Consider the following 19,891-nt stretch of genomic DNA (forward strand, 5'->3'; position numbering starts at 1 on the left):
TCAGGGGCTGGCCTCAGGAAGGGGAGAAAAGGTGGCCACTTGTCCCCAAATACGTTGCAGTGCCTGAAACGACACCATTATCACCTCATTCTTTTGGCTTAAGGACTTATTCCTGGCCAGTGTGGTTCTTGGAAGGAGAGAAGGCAGAAATGGATAGGAGGAGGGAAGGAGCCTGGGGTGGGGTTTTTCACCTGGTGGGAAATGGCCAGAGCTGTGAGGCCGTGGGGAGGTGGGAGGCCTGTGGGCCTGTCCTCCCAGCCCTGCCCATGTGAGCTGACGTGGGACAGGAACAGGGGGCTGGGGTCATGCGGTGAGGAACCCAGGGCACAGGCTTGGCACAGCCTGGCTTCATTGCCCAAGGACCTCCCAAGACCTGTGGAGTTTGGGAGTGGGCCTGTGTTCTCATCCTGGGGCTTAGCGCTGAAGATCCTAAGCTCCTGGGACAATCCGCCAGCCTGCCCTGAAGAGGGAGCCAGGTTAGTGTGCTGCTCAGGGTCCCCTGGCTTGGGAGGGTGGAGTAAGGGCCCATGTGCAGCCCTGCCCGTGACCTGACCCTGTTCCTGGGCCTCCTGCACTTAGGAACCCGGGACCTGGCAGCTGGCTTAGCTTTCCCCACCTCAAGGACCCTGTACTCACTGTGGCGGAAAGGACTCCTCCAAAAGCAGGTTGAGTTGGAAAGCAGGGCTGGCATTCTAACGGGCCAAAGGAACAAGGTGAGGAAGGCATGCATGAGGTCTGAATGCCTCCCATGGCCCTGAGGTGGGGCTTTCTTACCCCCAAACGCACCCTTCCCGCTCTGCTTAAAAAAAAATGACAGCACATCAGAACTGCTTCTGAGGGTGGGGCTGGGGCAGAGGGGTTTGGCGTGGTGAGTGGTGAAAATGTGCACAAGCAGGTTTTCATGCACGCGTAGGCTCTGGCTACTGCGCAGCGCGTCTGTGCCTCTGGGTGTTCTGCGAGGCAGGCCATCACACTCTGGGCGATGACACATGCGTACCAGGCTGCCCACGTGCCTGGCGTGGGCTCTGGGAGCCCCAGCTGTGGGGCCATGAGGTGACAGGTGATGAAATGGAGTGGGGAGGGCACCAGCACACAAGGCCACAACTGAGCGGGGTCTTGACACAGGCTAGACAGGTGGCAGTGGGGAGGGGCGTACCAGGCAGAAAGGACAGCCTGGTCAGACGCATGGAGGCCCCTGTCCTCCCGCGCCGTGGTGAGTCACCGCAATGCACGTTGGGCTGGGTGTTTGTTGGGTTGGGAGGCTGGCAAGGGGTCCCTGTAGTGAGGATCCCTGTGTGACTAAGGAAGCGGACTTCGGGGAGCTGCGGAAAGGGTGACGGGGCCAGATTTCATTTTGGAAACATCCCTTTGGTTGCCATTGGAGAGATCAGTGTGGGAGAGGTGGGAGGCTGGGGCCCAGGGGGATATGGGTATGCGAGCCAAGGAGAGGCCTGTCGGGGAGATGGAAAGGGAGCTGGGGGTTGGGCATTCATGCACATACATGCACACACACATGCACGCACGGGTGCACACAGGGCCTGCAGTGGCTTCAGGAAGGAGGAAGAGTTTTAGGAGGCTGAGGTTTCCAGTTGAGCAAAAGGAGGTGAGGCCACTACCTGGGACAAGGAGAGGCAGGTGAAGGGCCACATGCCAGGATATTTGGCTGAAACCCTTAGAGACTTTCTCTGTCACATGCAAATTCCCTTGAGTTCATTCTCTGTTTGGCTGCTGTGTGCCAATCAGTACCCCTTCCTGGCTGTACCTGGTGTGCCAGGATGGCAGGCTGGGCTGGGCCCCAAGTGGGAAGGCCTAGCCAGTCCTTCCACCCAACTCATCGTGACCAAGATAAATGTTTGCAAGGTGGTGCTGGAATCCAGTCTGGCCTGTGTCCAGCCTTGGGGCTGTGCATGGCTGGGGGCCCCATCGTAACTTCCTGGTTAAGCTTGCTGCCCTGGCCGTGGCCCCACTAGCCAGACTGCACAGCCTCGGCCAGTGGGTCCACCTGGACTGGCTGCAGCTTAAATCTGAGTTTGACCTGGAGAACGAACCCCGGCCCCATCCCCTTGCTGTGGCCCCTCCCTGGCTGGGCCTGACCAGCAGTGGTTTAGGGTCTCAAGACATGGCCACCAGCTTAGTTTACAGATCTCCCTTCACATTCCAGATTTCTGACCAGACTTTCTGGGTCCCCTTCAGGCCCTGCTCTGGCAGGTGATGGATTTCATTATTTGTACATTTGTTTTGTTTTGAATTTGGAATAAAGTATTGGAGGTCAGAGCTTTGCTAGGGAAGGGTCCATGGTCCTGGCTGGTCTTGTTTTTTTCTGACAGATTTTGTCCTTCAGAACATCCGCCCTAGATTCTGAGCTTCCATGTCCAGGCAGCAGCCCCCCTCTTTCTTCTCCAGGGACTCCTCCCTTCTGTCCACTGTTCGTTCCTTTCTGGCGGCCTTCCGGGCCCCCAACAGCTGAAGCCCGGCTTCCGGGAGCTTATCACCTCTGGGCGTGGCCAGGTCACAGAGCAGGCATCTTTTGTCAAGCCCCAAGGTATCCCTGCTGATACCTTCACAGGGAATCACTAGTCCACCCTAAGGGAGAAGGCGTTGCTCCCAGAGTATAGGCTACTACCCGCCTGAGGTCACGATGTGTGTACGGGGTGGGGCTGGAAAAGCAGAGAATGGGCCTGTCCCACTGTGACATCACCTCCTGTGTCAGCTGGATTGGGTCTCTGTCCCCAGAAGTGCTGGATTCTTATTTGACAGGTGCACGGGGCCTTCCCAGTGCAGATCCTGGCACTTTGGGCATTGTGGGGAGGGTGGGCACTACAGTTTAGTGGTCTAAAATTTGAGTTTGAATCCCGGATCTCACCTGTAGCCATGTTGGGTAAGTTGCTGACCTCACTGATCCTCGACTTCCTCACGATGATATGATAATTGTGCCTCCTTCTTTGGCTTGCTCTGAGGATTACATGGAATAACCCACGTAAAGCGCTTGGCACCGAGCTGGCATTCACCACGTGTGCCAGTGTTCCTTTGGCCTACCTCCATGGCCACAGGCAGGGGCTAGCTCTTGCCTGGCCAACTTGGCTCTGATCAAGGTCCACATCCCATCTTGGCCATTCCTCATTTAGAGCCTCCTTCAAGGTCCTTTACCCTGTGCTTCATACCCTGCTTAGGTCACATGTACTCTGGCCTTGGCTTTCTGATTGTGGTTCCTGGAGCCATGCTGAGGAGGCTGGTCTGGGGCTGGGCTCCCAGAAGCTCATGCTAGGATGAGGATTCTGGATTGACTAAGGAAAAGGGAGTGGGGAGTGCAAGTCAACAAGGGTGTGATTTCAGGTAGAGTCCTGGCCTTGGCCAGGTCCCGTAGGGGAGACCTGGGGCATGCCTGCCATGGGGGCCAGGGGTCTGTGCATGTGTGTGGGTAGTTCCAGGCATCCTGGCTGTGGCAGGCAGGCTATGAGGCTCCAGGAGCCCTGGGGAAGGTCTCTGCATGGCGTTGTAGGCCCCTTATCCCAGGGGAGGTGTGCACAGAAACCAAGGGCATCTGTGGGGTCTGGGGGGCACACTCATGAACGGTTGCACTCGTGCCCTGAGCAGCCCTCTCACCCAGTAGACGTGTATGGAGTCCACAGCCTGCAGAGTGCCCAGAACTTCTCCCCGTGAGCAGCTCGGAAAAAGTTGTCTCCTTTGTGTTCATGCTGAGTGACCTTGGTCACTCAACTGCAGAGCTTTGCATTTGCCGATGCTAAATTCCTTCTTGGTTGTCGTTCTGGCCTGGCCTAGTTTGGTCATCTGAAGCTATGACTAGTCCTTTATCAGTTTCCAACCAACTTGTCAGGCAGAGCAGGGCCACACAGAGCCCACGGCCTGTCACTGAGTCATCTTATAGGTCAGCACTGGTCCCCAGGTCCCTGTGAATCAACAGTCATCATGGGCAAGTCCGTTTAAGGTGAATTTGTGCAAATCTGGGTCTTCAACATCAGTAGCACTCTTCTGACCCAAGTCCCGGCCCAGGGACCCTCCCATCCAAACAAGGAAGGGGGGTAGGGGCTTGACTGGAGTCCTCGCTGTCCACATAGCCGGTTCTGGTTCTGGTGATCGCTGCTTCCCTTTCTAACATCTTACTTCTACATCTTACATCTTGTCTGTTTAACAAGCTGTTCTAGAAGTTTGAGATCTGCAGCAAGCTAAGATTCACAGACTCTCCCTTGTAACCTTTTTGGAGATGGGAAGCCACCCCACTGTGTGCTGGCATACCTCCTTTTCATCACCCCCCTCCCCAGCCCCGGGCACATCAGGGCTCACCTCGAGGTTCCTGGGGGGTGGCTGTGAGGAGCATGACACTCATCACAGCTGGCCTCTATCTAGCACCTTCTTCAATGGGCCTTTCCGTGGGGCTGCTCACCCTTTTTTGATAAGAGTCTTTCTGAAGCTGGGTGGAGGTCTCTCTAATGGATAGACATGGGGCTAGTTCTGTTGCTGTGGTTATGTAAAGATAATAAGCCATGAAAAATACCTCAGGAAAGTTGATGTTGGTTAAAGAAAACCAAACCAAATCAGAGTTGCATTGGCCTTTAGGACTGGAGGTGGACAGGTAGGGTCTGACTCTCTTGCTCCAAGAGTTGGGTAAACATTGCCTTTGCTCCCTTCCGTGGTGACCCTCCATGACTCATTCGTCATTTCTCCCTCTCCAAGCGTGGGGTAGCTCAGCAAGGAGGCAGGTCTGTACCCTGAAACATGTGCTCCCAAATGGGTGTCCTAGAATTCATGTTTTATGGCCCCACTTTATAGGACAGAATGTGGGAATTGAGCGAACATGGCAGTCCACATCTGAGGGGCTCAGGGCTGGTGAGCGTGTCCCATTTTAAGGTATGTGGCTCTTAGCCATGTACGCTTCACCCAATCTGTCCTGGCCTGGAGCTTTCCATTTCTGAAACACTCCTGAGAAGAGACACCAGGCACCCAAGAATGTGGTCATGGGAGTGCAGTGCCTCCCCGGATGTCCAGACAGGGCCCAGTGGGAAGGCTCTGCTCTTGGTGTTTTTCTCCCCAACCCCTGTTTCTCTTTAATCTCAGTCTTTCCCTTCTCCTCTTCTGTATCTGGTCCTCTGTGCCCTCCAGAAGTCTTGTGTCTCTGCACTGTCCCACAGTCCTTGCCCCTGCTGCCGAGGGTCTGCCTTGCCCTAATCCTCCTGCTGCAAGCAGCTGCTTGCTCTTCTCGTGGCCACTTCTCCCCCAGCCATGGCTGGGTCTGGGTTTCAGCGTTCCTGCTTTTCACAAGTCTGGGCTCTTCCTATACACCTGTCTGTTCTCTGTCTCGGTAAAAACCAAAACATCTGAGCGTGCCAAAGAGCTTCTGAGCATCTCCCTAGAGAAGGAGGCTTCCTTGGGCTAACCTGGGATCACATTGTCAAGTTTCCATCCTTTTTGCCTCCAAAAGGGAAATCAGTTGTCCTGCCGGGTAAGTGCAGGAACTTTGGTATCCCATCAATCTTCAGTTTTGGTGGCCCTTATTGGCACCTGGCTGGTTAGGTCACCTGAGGGGCATACTGGATGTGTGGTCTCCATCTGCTAGTTTTAGGCAGGCCATCTCCTCTTTCGTGCTTTCAAACTCTTCTTGCTTGGCTTGTAATTAGATTGGGAGATTGGGGCATGTCCTGGGCCTCATTGGGGACACAGCGTGCTGTCCCATCTCTGTGCCTCTCTCCTGTGTGGGACTGGTTTGTGTCTAGGAGCCAGGGCTGGGGACAGGGGGACGAGACTTCTGTCTTTGACACCAAGTAGGCACCTGAGAAAATGCCCACTGAGAAAGCCTGAGCAAGCCCAAGTAGGTAGCCTCTGTTGGGTCTGGTATTTTCTGTGACTCATCATGGAACTAAATTTGGGGTGCTGGAGCCCTGCTGGGGAGGACTGGAGTTCCTCACCCATGTCCACTTGGCCCCTTACCTGTAACCTTCTGCTTTGCCCTACCTCTGTCCACTTCTCATTGTTAGCAGTCAAGGTCCGGGGAGGTGTTGGCCAAGGGTGCCATTTTGTATTCAGGCTTTGTGGCTTTTGTAAGCCCAGCCTGTGTCCCTTGAGGAAGACTATGCGGTCTGATTTTCTTTCCCTTCAGAGTTGAGGCAGTTCAGGGAGAGGGGAAGGGGTTTCCTGAGAAGTTTCCAGCCCCTAAACTCCCTTCTGCCCTGGTGCAACTCAGGGTGTGGTTCAGACTCCCACCAGGTCACACCCCTGGGCTGGGGAGGGAGTGGGCAGGAACCAGCAGGGCTCTGGGCCCAGGAGAGCTTGGACACACAACTGGGCACTACTGGAGGCACCAGGAACATTGCCTGAGTCTTGCTGAAGGTGCAAAGTGGGATCCTGCCTTTATTTGGCTTTTTGATATTTTGTCATTTATTTTTTTGCATTTATTCTGATTTTAAAGTATTCACTAAAACATTATTTATCTTGATTACCGAGCCTTTTGCCATCCCCTTACATTTTGTGCCTTGTCCCTGCCTGGCACCCTCCTCTCCTAGAGCTTTAGGTCCCCTGGGCACCCAGCCCCCCCCCCCCCGCCCCCCCCCCCCCCCCCCCCCAGGACTCTAGTGCGGAGAAGGAAAGCCAGAGGTGCCGCCCGCGGGAGGAGCTCGGTCGCCCCCTAGTGGCCTCAGAGCCGCTCCTTCAGAGACACCTGGGGGCGCAGGCTGGGAACCAATGACTTTGTCCCCTCCCCAGCAGCCTCAAGCTACCTCCAGCCATCTCGCCCCGTGCCTGCGCTCTGCTCCCGGCTCTTCTCCTCCTCCAGATGCTCCAGGACGGGGGCTGAAGATTTCCGACGGGAGGATAGCGATGAAGAAGGTGGAGGGAGTGGAGTCCAGGCGGAGGTGGGGAGGCACCCGAAGCCCTGAGGGGAATACAGCCTCATTTTACAAACCTTTGGATTCCAATTGTGAGCTATACTCTCCAAGGGGGCTGGATGTGGGACCCTTTGTCATTCCACCCTGAACTTGGGTGTGTTTTTATAACCCTTCTTTGACTTGCCTTTGTCTTAAAATTTACCTGGAGCCTTTAACCGCGGGGTGGTCCCACCCCAAGGGAGTCCTCTTCCTGGGCCTTGGGGAGAGCAGGCGTAGACAGCCAGGATTGTGTCTTCCCTCATGAGTCACTGACTTTGTTGGCGGAGGGAGGATGGGGGGCAGCGGGCTGAGAAGGGGGGTTCTGAGCTGGAGTTGACTGTCAGAGAGGGACTGGGGTCTAAAGTTTGTTGCGGTGGGGGCTGTCCTGAGAGCCTTTATTCCTGTTATTCCTTGTCTTCACTGACTCCCTGTGGTCCCCAAGGCCAGCTGAACATGTTAGAGGTCATGCGAGCCAAGAGAGAGGTTGGAGAGAGAACCTCACATGTGAAGTGTGGCTGAGAGGTGTGCCTGGGACTAAAAGAGGGAGTTGAGGTGGGGGGGGGGGAGTTCTTCTCTTCTTTGGTGGCACGAGGGTGGGAGGGAGAGAAGGGAAGTGGCTGTGCCAGGCAGGTGTTCCTATCTCATTCCATGCCCACACAACCTCTCCAAGGTGATATCTCTCTTAGGACATTTTTGGCTGCAAGTAACTGAATTATGAACCAAAGGTATCTGAACAATTAGGATGTTTAATTTCCCACTTAATTTTTTTAAGTTTATTTATTTATTTGGAGGGAGGGGAGGGGCAGAGAGAGAGAGAGAGAGAAAGAGAGAGAGAATCTCAAGCAGGCTCCACACTGTCAGCACAGAGCCTGATTTGGGGCTCGAACCCACAAACATGAGATCATGACCTGAGCCAAAATCAAGAATTGGACACTTAACTGACTGACCCATGCAGGCGCCACAATTTCCCACTTAATTCTTAACTTCATTTCAGAGTTGACTGAGTCACTTTTAGAGTAGTCTCTGTGGCTCAATGGAGACATCAAGGATTCAGGTTCTTCTCTTAATTCTGCTCTGTCATCTTTACAGTATTAATGAGGGCTGTCCTCATGGTCACAAGATGGTTGCTGCACCTCCAGATATCGCATTATGATGGGAAGGAAGAAACCAAAAATCTGCCACAAAAGGTTATTGGTGCATAGTCAACTGATTGAAAATGTCAGCTTTTCATAGCTCGCAGATGAGTGAAGTCTGTCGCAGTTTGACACTAAACAAATGGCAGAAGCACTGACTATGTTTTGCATACGTTATCTTTTCACTGCTCACGATTACTTCACTTCACAATGACAACCGAGGTTTGGAGAAGACCAGTAACTTGCCCTGTTTTATGCCAGCAACTGACAGTGCTGGAATTCAAACTCCAGTCTGTGTGACTCTAGGCCTGGCTTTTCATTTGACTCTTTAAAAATGAAAGAAATACATATTTATGATAAGAATTTCAAACAATGCAGACCTTGGCTTTTTGCTTTGAAACAGTATATGTTCATGATAAGAATTTCAAGTAGTGTAAAGGGCATAGTGAAGATCTGCCTCTCGCCCCTCTTTGTAGTTCCCGCTGTAATTTCAGTGAATCTTCCAGATTTCCTCTGTAGTCACAAGCTCAGACTTCTAAATATTTTATACAAATGAGATCAACTCTGATACTATTCTGCACTCATTTTAAAAATTAGTGCATCTTGTGAGGTGCCTGGGCTCAGTCAGTTGAGCATCCAACTTTGGCTCAGATCATGATCTCACGGTTCGTGGGCTTGAGACCTGCATCAGGCTCTGTGCTGATGGCTCAGAGCCTGGAGCCTGCTTCGGATTCTGTGTCTTTCTCTCTCTGTCCCTCCTTGGTTCACACTCTCTGTCTCTCTCTGAAAATAAATAAATAAGACATTTAGAAAATGAAAGAATATTAATACATCTTACTAGTAATATTGCTATATAATAGAGTCTACCTCTTTCGTTCTCTTGGGTGTATTGTATTGCATAGAATACAAGAATTATTACTGATATTGTTCCAGTTCTCTTCTGCTGGTCTTTATGTCATTTCTCATATTTTTTGTGTTTATAACAACCATGGAAAAGTAAATTTCCTTGTATATATAGTTTTGTGTCCATATGTGAGAATATCTTTGGATGAAGTTTTTATCAGATTGTATATACAAAATGTCTATGGATATTGGCAAACTGTCCTCCAAAAATATTGTACAAATAACACATGGAAATCCTTATTTTCTCATACCTGTGCCAAATTTGAATGTTACCACACTTTAATATTTTGGCTAATTTGATAAATGGAAAACTAATATCTTAATGGTTATTTTGATTTGCACTTCCTTTACTGTGAGTAAGGTTGTGTTTAGCCAGGCTGCTTGGGTGAGAATTCCTCTCCGGTGTTCTCAAGCTGTGTGATGTTGGGCAAATTGCTGTACTTCTCTGAACCTCAGTTTCCTCATCTGTAAAATGGGGACAGTAATGGTACTAGCCTTATTAGTTGGTTTTCAGGATTTAATGGTGTCATACATATAAATTGCTAGCAGAGTTCCTAGCTCAAAACAAGGGCTAAGTAAATGTTTGGTATTATTATTATTATTATGTCATATATTTACTGACAACTTGAGTCTGCTTATGATTTGCCTATTCATACCTGTTTTCCATTTTCACTGGATTCTTTTTTCCTTATTGATTTATTAGAGCTCTTTGTATATCAATAACAAAAACCTCCTTTTACGTGTATTACAAGTATTTTTGTTTGCCTTCTAATCGACTTTATTGTTGAGAGCAATTTTAGGTTCACAGCTAAATTGAGAAAAAAGTACCCAGATTCCCATATTCTTAATTAATTCAGTGAGCTAATGGACCCATTCATCCATTCATTCAATAAACACTTTTTGGTATGTCAAGCTCATGCCTTGCAAACAGTGGCAGCAGCTTAAGATACCAGGCACATCTTGTCACCTTCAACTGTGGACAGTGTTTGCTAATACCAGCATTGGAGAGCATTTTACGAGTTGCGGTGTGAAGGAGGCCTGTCCTGGGCAGGGATTTGGGTTGGCCGTCCAGGCATACTGGGGGCCCTGCCCACTTTGAGCAGCGCTATGGTCACCGGGGCATAAAGACGTCTGCCCTGGCCAGCTTGCTGCCTTCCAGGTGCACCCACCTGACTGATAATCCCAGACACCACACACAGGCCTGGATACTGTGTGTAGAACAAATGTTTATGAGAGGCTTTAATAGAACAAGGCAGATCTCACAGAGAGACAGGGAGAGAAAGAGAACTGGAGAGAAGGAAGAGAGAGAAAGGGAAAAAGAGGGAGAAACAGAGACAGTGAGGAGGAGAAAGGATGGTTAATTTGCCCTGGTTTTCCTGGTTTTCTCCTCTAAGACCCATGGCCTGGAGAGCCCTATAGGCTTGGGAACCTGAAATTGTTAGCCACCCTAAAGGAGGACAATGAGGGAGAGACAGAACGAGGAACAGAGAGCAAAGAGACAGACGCGGAGAGATGGTGTACCCCCTGCTAGGGCTCCTGTAACTGAGCACCACACACTGAGTGATTTAAACAACAGACGCTAACTGTCTCAGTTTTAGAAGTGAGAGGTTAAAGATCAAAGTGTCAGCTGGGCTGGTTCGTTCCGGGGACCAGGAGGATAGGATCTATTCCAGGCCTCTCTCCTTGGCTCATAGGTGGCTTTTTCCTGTGTCCTCATATCGTCTTCCCTCTGTGCATGTCTGTCTCCGAGCCCAGATTTCCCGTTTGTAAGGACACCAGTCAAATTGGATTAGAAGCCACCCTAATGACCTCACTTTAACCTGATTTTCTCTGTAAAGATCCTGTCTCCATAGAAGGATGCATTCTGAGGTACTGGGGGCTAGGACTTCAGCAAATGAATTTGGGGGACACAGTTCAGCTTGTACCTGATGGGAAGTCAGAGAGAGACACCCAGAGGCCAGGGGGCACAGAGGGAGGAGAGTGGTGGGTGACAGTGAGGGGACCGAGGACTGGGAGTGACCACCCACCACAACCAGTTTCTTCTCCTGACAGTTGGCTTCTGTCCATGGTCTATATCTCTCCCAGTTACGTCCTGCCTCCACTCTCCATCCCAGCCCAGGGCCCTCCCCAGAGCCTTGTGTCATCGCACTGCAGACTCCACGTGGGGTATGGTCCCACCCCCAGTTCCAAGTGCAAGGAGTAGTGGCCCCCGCAGAGCCTCAGTGCCACCTCTGTCCCTCTGCAGCTTCTCTGAGCCCATGGGCTATGGCATGCCATCCTACACGGCCATCTCTGGCCTGCAGAACTGCTCCTGGGCAAGGCCTGCTACTCCCTGTCCCACGGGGTGCCGCCAGGGACCATCTATCCCCCTGGGCCACCGGACTTGGAACCTCATTCTTCTCAGGGCATTTATGGTCCGACATTTTTGTCATTTCCACCCCCACCCTACCTCCCACTTTCAGACCTAGTCGGGTTATGGGCAATGTAATCTTGTCTGCTGGGATTCACTTACCAGCTGATTTGTAATCCCAAACAAAACAAAACAAACAAACCATTCCAACCTACAGGTCTTGCGCAGCTTCTCTGACTTTGTTCACAGGTGTTGGGGAGTACTCGGCATGCTTACAGTCAGTTTCTGAACTATTGGCTGCGAGGTGGGGTTTGGTCTAACACCAAGCCTTAGTGCTGAGTTTCATTCCGTTTAGCCTGGGGATCTTGGCAACGATAGATGGATTCTCTGGCTCCAGCAAAAGTTTCTCTGTTGTCTCCTCCCTCTTTGTTATTGCTGTTTTCTCTCCCAACCACTCAGTTTATCCATGGATATTCTCATCCATCCACTTGCATTCCATTACCCATCATTCACCACCTTCCCATCCATCAATAATCCATCCATCCATCCATCCATCCATCCATCCATCCATCCATGCATCCACCCATTATCTCTCCACATGTTAATTTATTCACAATCCATCCATTAATCATTCATCTATACATCTTCCTACCTATCCATTTTTCATCATTCACCACAATCCAGATATTCATTTATTTATACACCTTCATCACTTAACAACCCATCCCCATCTAACTACCATTATCCATCTATCCATTCATCTATATCTCCATCCACCATCCATCACTGACTGTTCTCCCATCCACCCACCCACCCCCCACCATCCATCCTCTCCCATCTGTCCCAGCTCTCCATTTATCCATTCAGCAAGTATGCTCTATATTTTGGTAATATGACAGGGAAGGTCTTAAGTCTTGTAAGGAAGGAGATGAAATGAAAACAAAATGAAACAGTACTCTAAAGCACTGCAACAGCAGTAAATCCAGCAGGGTACTGTGGGAACCCAGAGCGAGGGAAAAATCACTAAATTTCTAAGGCTGTTGGGGAAAGTTTCAGAGGAGGTGACATTTGACTAGGACATTGAAAGATAAATGGGAGTTGGTCATAGAGAAAATGAATGGGTGGTGATTGGGGGTGTGTGTCGGGAGGGGAGAATACACATTCCAGGCTGAGGAATTGCATGTGCAAATGTGCAGATGATGCAGGGGATTCCAGGGAGTGGGGAGATGTCTAGTGGGGCCAGGGTGTGGGAGGTGGAATAAGGAATCTCTGGAGGCTGAAGCTTTGGAGGTAGATAGGGGCCAGATCAGGGGTGTCTTGAATGCCGGGCTTCATTCCATGGACATGGGGAGTCACCGAAGACTATGGAGAAAAGGAGGACCTCAGTCAGGTTTGGGCTTTGGAGGATCATTCTGGCAGTGGGGTGGAGAAGGAGCAAGCCTGAGGTGGAGGTGCCGGGGCCCACACCAGGCCGCCAGGAAGATCAGCCCTTGGTATGGGGGTGGCAGGTACCAGCGAGGAAGGGGCTGGCCCCCGGGGGAGCTAGGGTCTCGGTAGGAAAGTGGATCAGTGACTCCAGCCTCAGATGGAGTCCTGGGGCCCAGTTAGAGCTGACTGTGGGTAGGGAGGATTCTGCTGGTAAGATAGAGGTTGGCGGGCAGTGTTTCTGTCAGCATGACAAAGGGGCCCCTGTGGGCTTCAGTGGAACCACTGCCAGCAGCCAAGAGGCCACCCAGGCGGGGTCTCAGGCAGCAAGAGCCCAGCCCACCCACAGCTGAAATCTGGGGTCCCACGCCCAGGCCTGAGGGAGTGCTGGGGTCAGAGGGCAGGAGTAGGTCCTGATGCTTGGCACATGGAGGTGGCAGGGACTGTTCACAGGGGTCTGTGATTCGAGTGGTTGTGAGCCCACGCCGTGTCGAGCTCAGCCATCTCCCTGGAGATCCTGGCACCGGTAAACCCTGGTGGGTAGTCCAGGGTTCTCTCTCAGTCTGCTGGCGCCTCTGACTTCCTCTCCGGGACGGGTCGTCTCACCGCTGACATGAAGGCTTCTTGAGGTCAGTCCCCAGTTCCCCAAAGGCTGGGGGGAATGGGGGGCTCAAGCACCCCTGTGTCAGTATGTTGCCTGAGGGGCTCCCGGTGCCTCTCTCAGGGAATGGTGGAGGGGTTGCCGTGGAGTTTCTTCTGTGACCTTGGGGGAAGGGCTTCCTACCCTCCTGTAGTTCAGTCGGGTTCTCGCCCTCTTGTCACTGTCTGCTTTCTGACTGTCTCTCCCCACAAAGCATTCACTTCCATCCCCAGGGTCTAGCCCGGGATGTGGTCCAGGTGTAGCATGGCAACCCCCTAAAACAGCCCCCTGGCTACTGTAGGATCCGTTGTCCCCAGCCTGGCCCCGGTGTCCTGTGTCTGCTGGTCTGGGGGCTCCGAGGTACCTCCTGAGGGCTGGATATATTCTGGTGGGACCTTATACCTGTAGGTGGGGGCCCAAGGCAATGGCAGAGCTGGGTACAGGGATCCCTGGGTCCCAAGCTTTTTACCTGCCCTGCTAGATGTGTTTGTACAAACATTTTTTCTAACAGTCCAGCCAGGCAGCACCGTGCAGGGCTGGGGACATAGGCTTTGGAGCCCGATTGACCTGGGCTTGGATCCTGCCTCCCTCCCCCACTTCTGCAACTGCTGTGCAAAACTGGATGAGTCACTGGGCCTCTTCGAGCCTCAGTTGCCATTCTGTAAAATAGGTCTAAATGCATGTACCTCCTAGGGGCTGAGGATACATTAAGGAGCCAGTGCGGCATGGTCCCCATGTCTCCCTGGGCAGTTTCTGCCTGGCTCTGCATCAGCTTCTTCCTCTCCTCACAGTCTCCAGAAGGAGCTCCTCTCTCCAAAGCACTGGTGAGAAATCTTGGCTTCATTGAAGATGCTGTAGGGACCCGAGTGGGTTATGCCGTACCCTCCATGGAAATTGCCTCACCACCTGCCACTTGCCCATTTCTTCTCCCTCTTCTGCCGCCCACGTGAAATCCTTTCTCTCCAATCTCCATCAAGTTTCTGTGTCAGAGACCCCAGTGGCCCCCATCCCTCCTTTCCTTCCCCCTTCTCGTCTCTCTCTTCAGCAATTCCTACATGGCTGGGCTCCCTGTGCTCAGGGATCCTCCAAAACCCAGGACCCGAGCTCAAGAAGAAGGAAGTGGCAGATTAGCAATAATGAGACTGCTGTCCTGAGACATGATAAGTGCCCAGAAAGCAGCAGCACGTACTATTTCTACTTTAGATAAAGGGACACTGAGCCTCTCAAAGCTTCAGCAAGTTGCCCAAGGTGACATGCCAGTTAGAGCTGGGTTCAAAGCCAAGTTCTCGGGCTTCAGCAAAGTTCTGTCTCTGTGGGCTCCAGACTCTGCTCTTCCTAGGGTGTGGCCAGGCTTGGTTTTGGGCTCCCAGAAGCCAGGAAAGCAAGTTCAGGCCAGAACACCCCTTGCGGGTGGGGCTTTCAGGCCATGATGGATGCTCTCAGGCCCAGAACACCCAGAAGATGGGGTCTGGGAGGGGGGCAAAATGGGGTCCATGCTGACTGCTGGAAAGCACAACCTAGGACTGTGGTGTTGAGGCAGGCATCCTATGTGGGGTTGGGGGGGCAGGTCCTTAATGAGGGCGCCCATGCTTGCTTGGCATTTTGGTACCTCTTCTACTCTTGGGTATGATGTTCACTGAGGAGACCAGGTGCTGATGGGTGGCCTATTGGGGTGCATGGGGGCTGGTTTCAGGCAAGCCAGCTGAGGTTGGGCCAGGTGGGGTGTCAGGGGAGCTCCTGGCAGGTTCTTCAGACAGTGGTTTTGAGGGCAACACGTATGAACACACCTGCCAAGTAGAAGTCCCTTGGGGCTTTTCCCCCCATTCCCTCCTAGGAGCGTGTGGGTGAGTAGGGGCAGAGGGGAGAGTCTGGTGCAGGGAACCCCATGCAAAGACATTCCTAGCACAAGAAGATAGCATGCCAACCTTCCTTTGCCATCTTTAGGGCTTCCTGACTCAGAACTTCTGGTAGGCTGAGTAATGGCTCCCTGAAGGTGTTCATCTCCTAATCCCTAGACTCCGTGAAGGGTCCCCTCCCATGCCTGGCAAAGGGACTTTGCAGATGTGGTTCAGTGAAAGATCTTACAATGGGGAGATTATCCTGGATGATCCCGATGGGTCCAATGTGATCACCAGGGTCTTTGTAAGAGGGAGTCAGGAGAGTCAGGGTCAGAGCGAGAAGATGCCAGGATAGAAACAGAGGGGGGAGAAATGGAAATTTGAAGATGCTGCGTTGCTGGGTTGAAGATGGGTCCAGGGGCCAGGAGCCAGGGGATGCGAGAAAGGCAAGGAAACTTGGGGTGCCCCCAAGCCCCTCATGGAGGTGCAGCCCTGCAGACCCATCTTAGATTCTGACCTCAAGAACTGTAAGATAATGGACTTGTGCTGTTTTAAGCCATTAAGTCTGTGACAGTTTTATTACAGCAGCAACAGGAAACTCCTACAACTTTCAGCTCTGGAGATGGATATTTTTCCACAGGGACAGGTCCTGAGTTTTTATGTTGTCAGGCCTGGGAGCATGGATGCACTATGTAAAAGTTCATTCAAGTTATTCTTTTACTTATTTAAAGCTGTTTGTCGGTGCCTCTGGTGGCTGGGCCGTGGGATGGTGCTGAAGACATTGGGGGTGAGTCAGGCATGGTCTCACAGCTGTGGGCAGCTGTGCACGTGACTGATCACACGCAGGAGTGATATATGTGGTGTGAACAGGGTTTGGGAGGACACAGAAGGGGGTACCTTGCCAGCTTGGGGTTGGGCCTGCTGGCACTTGGTTTGTGAGGTTAATCATTTAGATGAGGGAAGAGAGAAATGGAAGGCATGAGAGGGGGTCTCATTTCAATGCAATGCAAATGACACCTGCAAATGACAGCAATGGCTAACATTTTCCATAAAAGACTGCCAAGCCCAGGTGGGATGTCTAGGTGAGATATCCAGGTGGCCTGTTCAGGTGGGATGCCTAGGTGAAACAGGTGTGATGGTCACAGCCCCAAGATTAAGAGGAAGGTCCAGACTCCTGCGGGCTGTGGCAACCTCCCACCGGCTGGGAATGTACAGGATTATTGAGATTGCAGAGAGGGAATCTCTGTGTAAACATATTTTATGGCTTTTCCACGGTGCTCTGGCTACAGTTGTGGCACTCAGGGGTAAAGGGAGGCTGCTGGTGTTTGAATCCATGGGTGACTTCCAGAGAGGAAGACAAGGTGACAAGTCTCACCTGATGAACACTGAAATGTGTCTCTGCTCTGACAATGCCAGGGAGGCTGTGACCCATAGAAAACAGGTCCCGATCCTGCTGATGAAAGGGAGCTTTTAGGAGGAGACGGAGGCTTGCAGACTGAAGGCACAGGCTGAGGAGAGTTTCAGAGTAACAGCCTAGAAAATGCAAAGTCTTGGGGGCCAGTGAGGGTGCAGCATGTTGGTGGTGTGGGCTGGTGGGTGAAAAGGAGGCACATGTGGGCTGTTGGGCACCTGGGGGAGGGATGGATGCTGGGAGATGGGGCCAGAGTGGGAGGCGGGCCACTAAGAGGGTGTTGCTCTGGGCACTTGTGACTGGATAAGTAGGGAACATGGCTCAGTTGTCCTGATGGAGAGGCCAGCCCCTTCTGCAAGAACCAAGGTGCCTGGTACGCAGGGTAGGGCTGCCTTCACCTGGGTCCTCAGTGGAACGTAGTTGCCCTGGCCATAAGCTGGGTGTCCCACGCCAGGAGGGAGTTGTGCTTTTGTCAGAAGGACCTCCTGGGCAGGGCTTGTGGGGGCTGTTAGAGAAAACCAGAGCTGGACAGCAGTTAAAAAGATAGATTTGGTTCATGAACTATTGCAATTGGGGATAAGAGAACTTAGTAAATAGAAGTGAGCTCACTTGCAAATACAGCATGGACAAGTGGAATTTACTGCCAAGGAGCAGGGTGGGGGTCAGTGGATGGAAAGTAATGGAGAGGAAGCCTTAGGGGTGAGGGTGGGGGTTCCACTAAACCTACCTGACAGGATTCTGCTGAAGGCAGGCCAGGGTGAACAGATAGCAACATGGGGCAGCAAGAATTTGATCAGATATTGAGGGTGATCAGATATCAAGGGTTGGGGATTCTCACTGAGCTGACTTGGCAAGGCTCTTGGCTGAAACTGGGCAATGCAGGCCGGACAAGGACACATGCCAAGGTCCAGGCCCTGAGGGCTTAGGGGAGACTGACTAGAGTTTGGTCAAAGGCAGAGACTGTCAGGGTCCAGCCTGGGCAATGCTCCCGCCTCAGAGTCAACCTTGGTTGGGAGCCAGTTACAACTCCACAGGTGGGAGCTGGGGGAGGGTCAGCCCAGAGCCTGGTCACTCTGGAGCAGCTGGGGAGGAGGAGAAGCCTGGAACCTTCTCAGAGTGCATGCTCCCAAAGTTCTAGTCAGGAGAGAAGGAAGGGCTCCTGACGGGGAGCTGTGGACCGGAACGGTCCTCACTGTCCTGCTCTGCCTTGGTCTTTTCTTCACCCACCAAAGCACAGAAGGAAGCAACGCCTACTTGTTCCTATGCCTGATGAAACTCACCATATTGCTATCAGTTTTCCCAAGGGCATAGCTGTCAGTGCTTCCATTGGTGATGTGTTTGGCAAAGAGAGTTCTGATCATGTGTTCGTGCCTTTCTTGATTTGTTTAATGAGCAGATCTGGGGTGTGCCTGGCAAGTGTCAATCAAACGTGGTTGCTATTTCCGAAGAAGGCACAGGCGGATGGGGGGAGGGTGCGCAAACAATGAATGCTCACCAAAGCTGTTAACCCTGACTCAGGACTTTGCAGATGCCAGTAGTTCTTAGCAAATACAGAGCGCTTTGCAGCAGCTTAAAACCACTTTAGGAGAGCTGCCGTTCTCCTTTTACAGATGAAACAGTTGAGGTTCAGAGAGGTGTAGTCACGTGACCATGACCGCATTCCCCGGATGGAGGCTGAACCAGGATCCCAACTCAGATGGAGGCCACATGTGTAGCATCTACCTCCCCACTCTGGAGTCTGAAAACAGAAGTTGTGTCTTCAGGAGTCCTCCAGGCAGATACGTGGGGAGGACAGCCTAGACAGGAGACTCAAGCAAAGCCGAGGGATGGAGATACGTGGTCTCAGTGACTGCTGGCTGGGCTGGGGGAGGGGAGGGGCACAGGACTGGAAGGGCGTGATGGAGAGGAGGCTGACCAGGGCCTCTCTAGTTGTCCTAGGTTTTGAATCAACATCAGGATCTGGAGGGGAACCTGACCTTAGGCTGCAGCAGGAGTATCGCATCACCACTTGAAGCCCCCACCCCCCACCCCCGCCTTGCTGTCCTCAGCATCTGCATCAGGAAGAGGGAGGAATAATGCAGCAATTCACAAGCCCAGACATCCCTCTGACAGCGGTGTCCTTGGGCAAGCGCCTTGCTCTCTCCAGCTTCAGTTCCCCCTTTGTGAAGATGTGACAGTTAAGGGGGATAATATACATAAAGGATGGGGTCTGTTAGACCACTTTGAGTTCAAGCCATGGAAATGTTGATGAATTTAGGAAGGAATTTAGCTCACAGACTCAGCAGGGAGATGGGCCAACTGGGCCCTGGGTCGGAACCAAGGCACTACAGAAGGCAATGTGGGGAATGGCCTCATTCATGAGCAGTCTCGTCAGCAGGTGAAGATGCTAGAAGGAGTGGCTGGAAGAAAGCCAACCCCTTCCAGCCCTGACTCTGTGACCCAGATCCAGATTCTGGGGGGAGGCATGTGACAGGCCACTTCCTGATGAGGGCTGGGCTAGGAGCCAAGAGACAGATGATGGGGAGAAATAGGGCGTGGTTAGGAAGGGAAAGCAGACACGATGTCTCCTGCTTGGGTTGGTATAGGATCAGACACTTTCTACTGTCTCTCCTCTCCTCCCTTCTCTTCCTCCTCCTCTTCTTCCTACTTCTCCTTCCCCTTCCCTCCTTTTCTTCCTTCTCTCCCCAACTCCCCAGAATGGGGGGTTCTCATCAACTTTCATCTAGACTGTAGCAACTGCCCTGCCTCTCACCTCCCACCTCTGACAGCTCACCCACCCATGCACCTTGCAGTTTTATTTCTAAGATGTAAATATTGTCTGGTTACTTCTCTGCTAAAAAGGCTCCAAATCTTCTCAACAATGCAGGATAAATCTTAGAATTCTGAATCTTGTCTGCCTTTTTGGTGTCAGCCCCATTACCCGCACTGCTCCTCTCTGATCCCATCATTTGTCCAGTACTCCAAGTCCTGGTGTTCTGTCTTCCTGAAATGCACCATCCCAAACCCAAAGAGCTCCTGTGTATCCTTCAGGTCCGTCCCAGATGGGGGATGGCCCACACGTATTACAGAAAAAGTGTTCATCCAAATGTCAACGGGTCAATGGATGTTATTTAAAGATTTTAATGACCTGGGTGACTAGCCCAGATGTCATGACATACCTGGGACAAGGGACCTGCCCAAGATGATGTGGCAGGTGATGATGGGAGGTCTCAGGTCAGCAGAAGGGCAGCCTCCTGGGTGCAGTTCTGTGGTTTGGCCTCATAGTGTCACCAGTCCGTTTCTGGCGCTTTCACAAAGTGTAGTTTTTTTCTTGTCT

Source organism: Panthera pardus, unplaced genomic scaffold, assembly GCF_024362965.1.
Source record: "Panthera pardus isolate Hobbes unplaced genomic scaffold, ASM2436296v1 HiC_scaffold_22, whole genome shotgun sequence".
Lineage (NCBI taxonomy): Eukaryota > Metazoa > Chordata > Mammalia > Carnivora > Felidae > Panthera > Panthera pardus.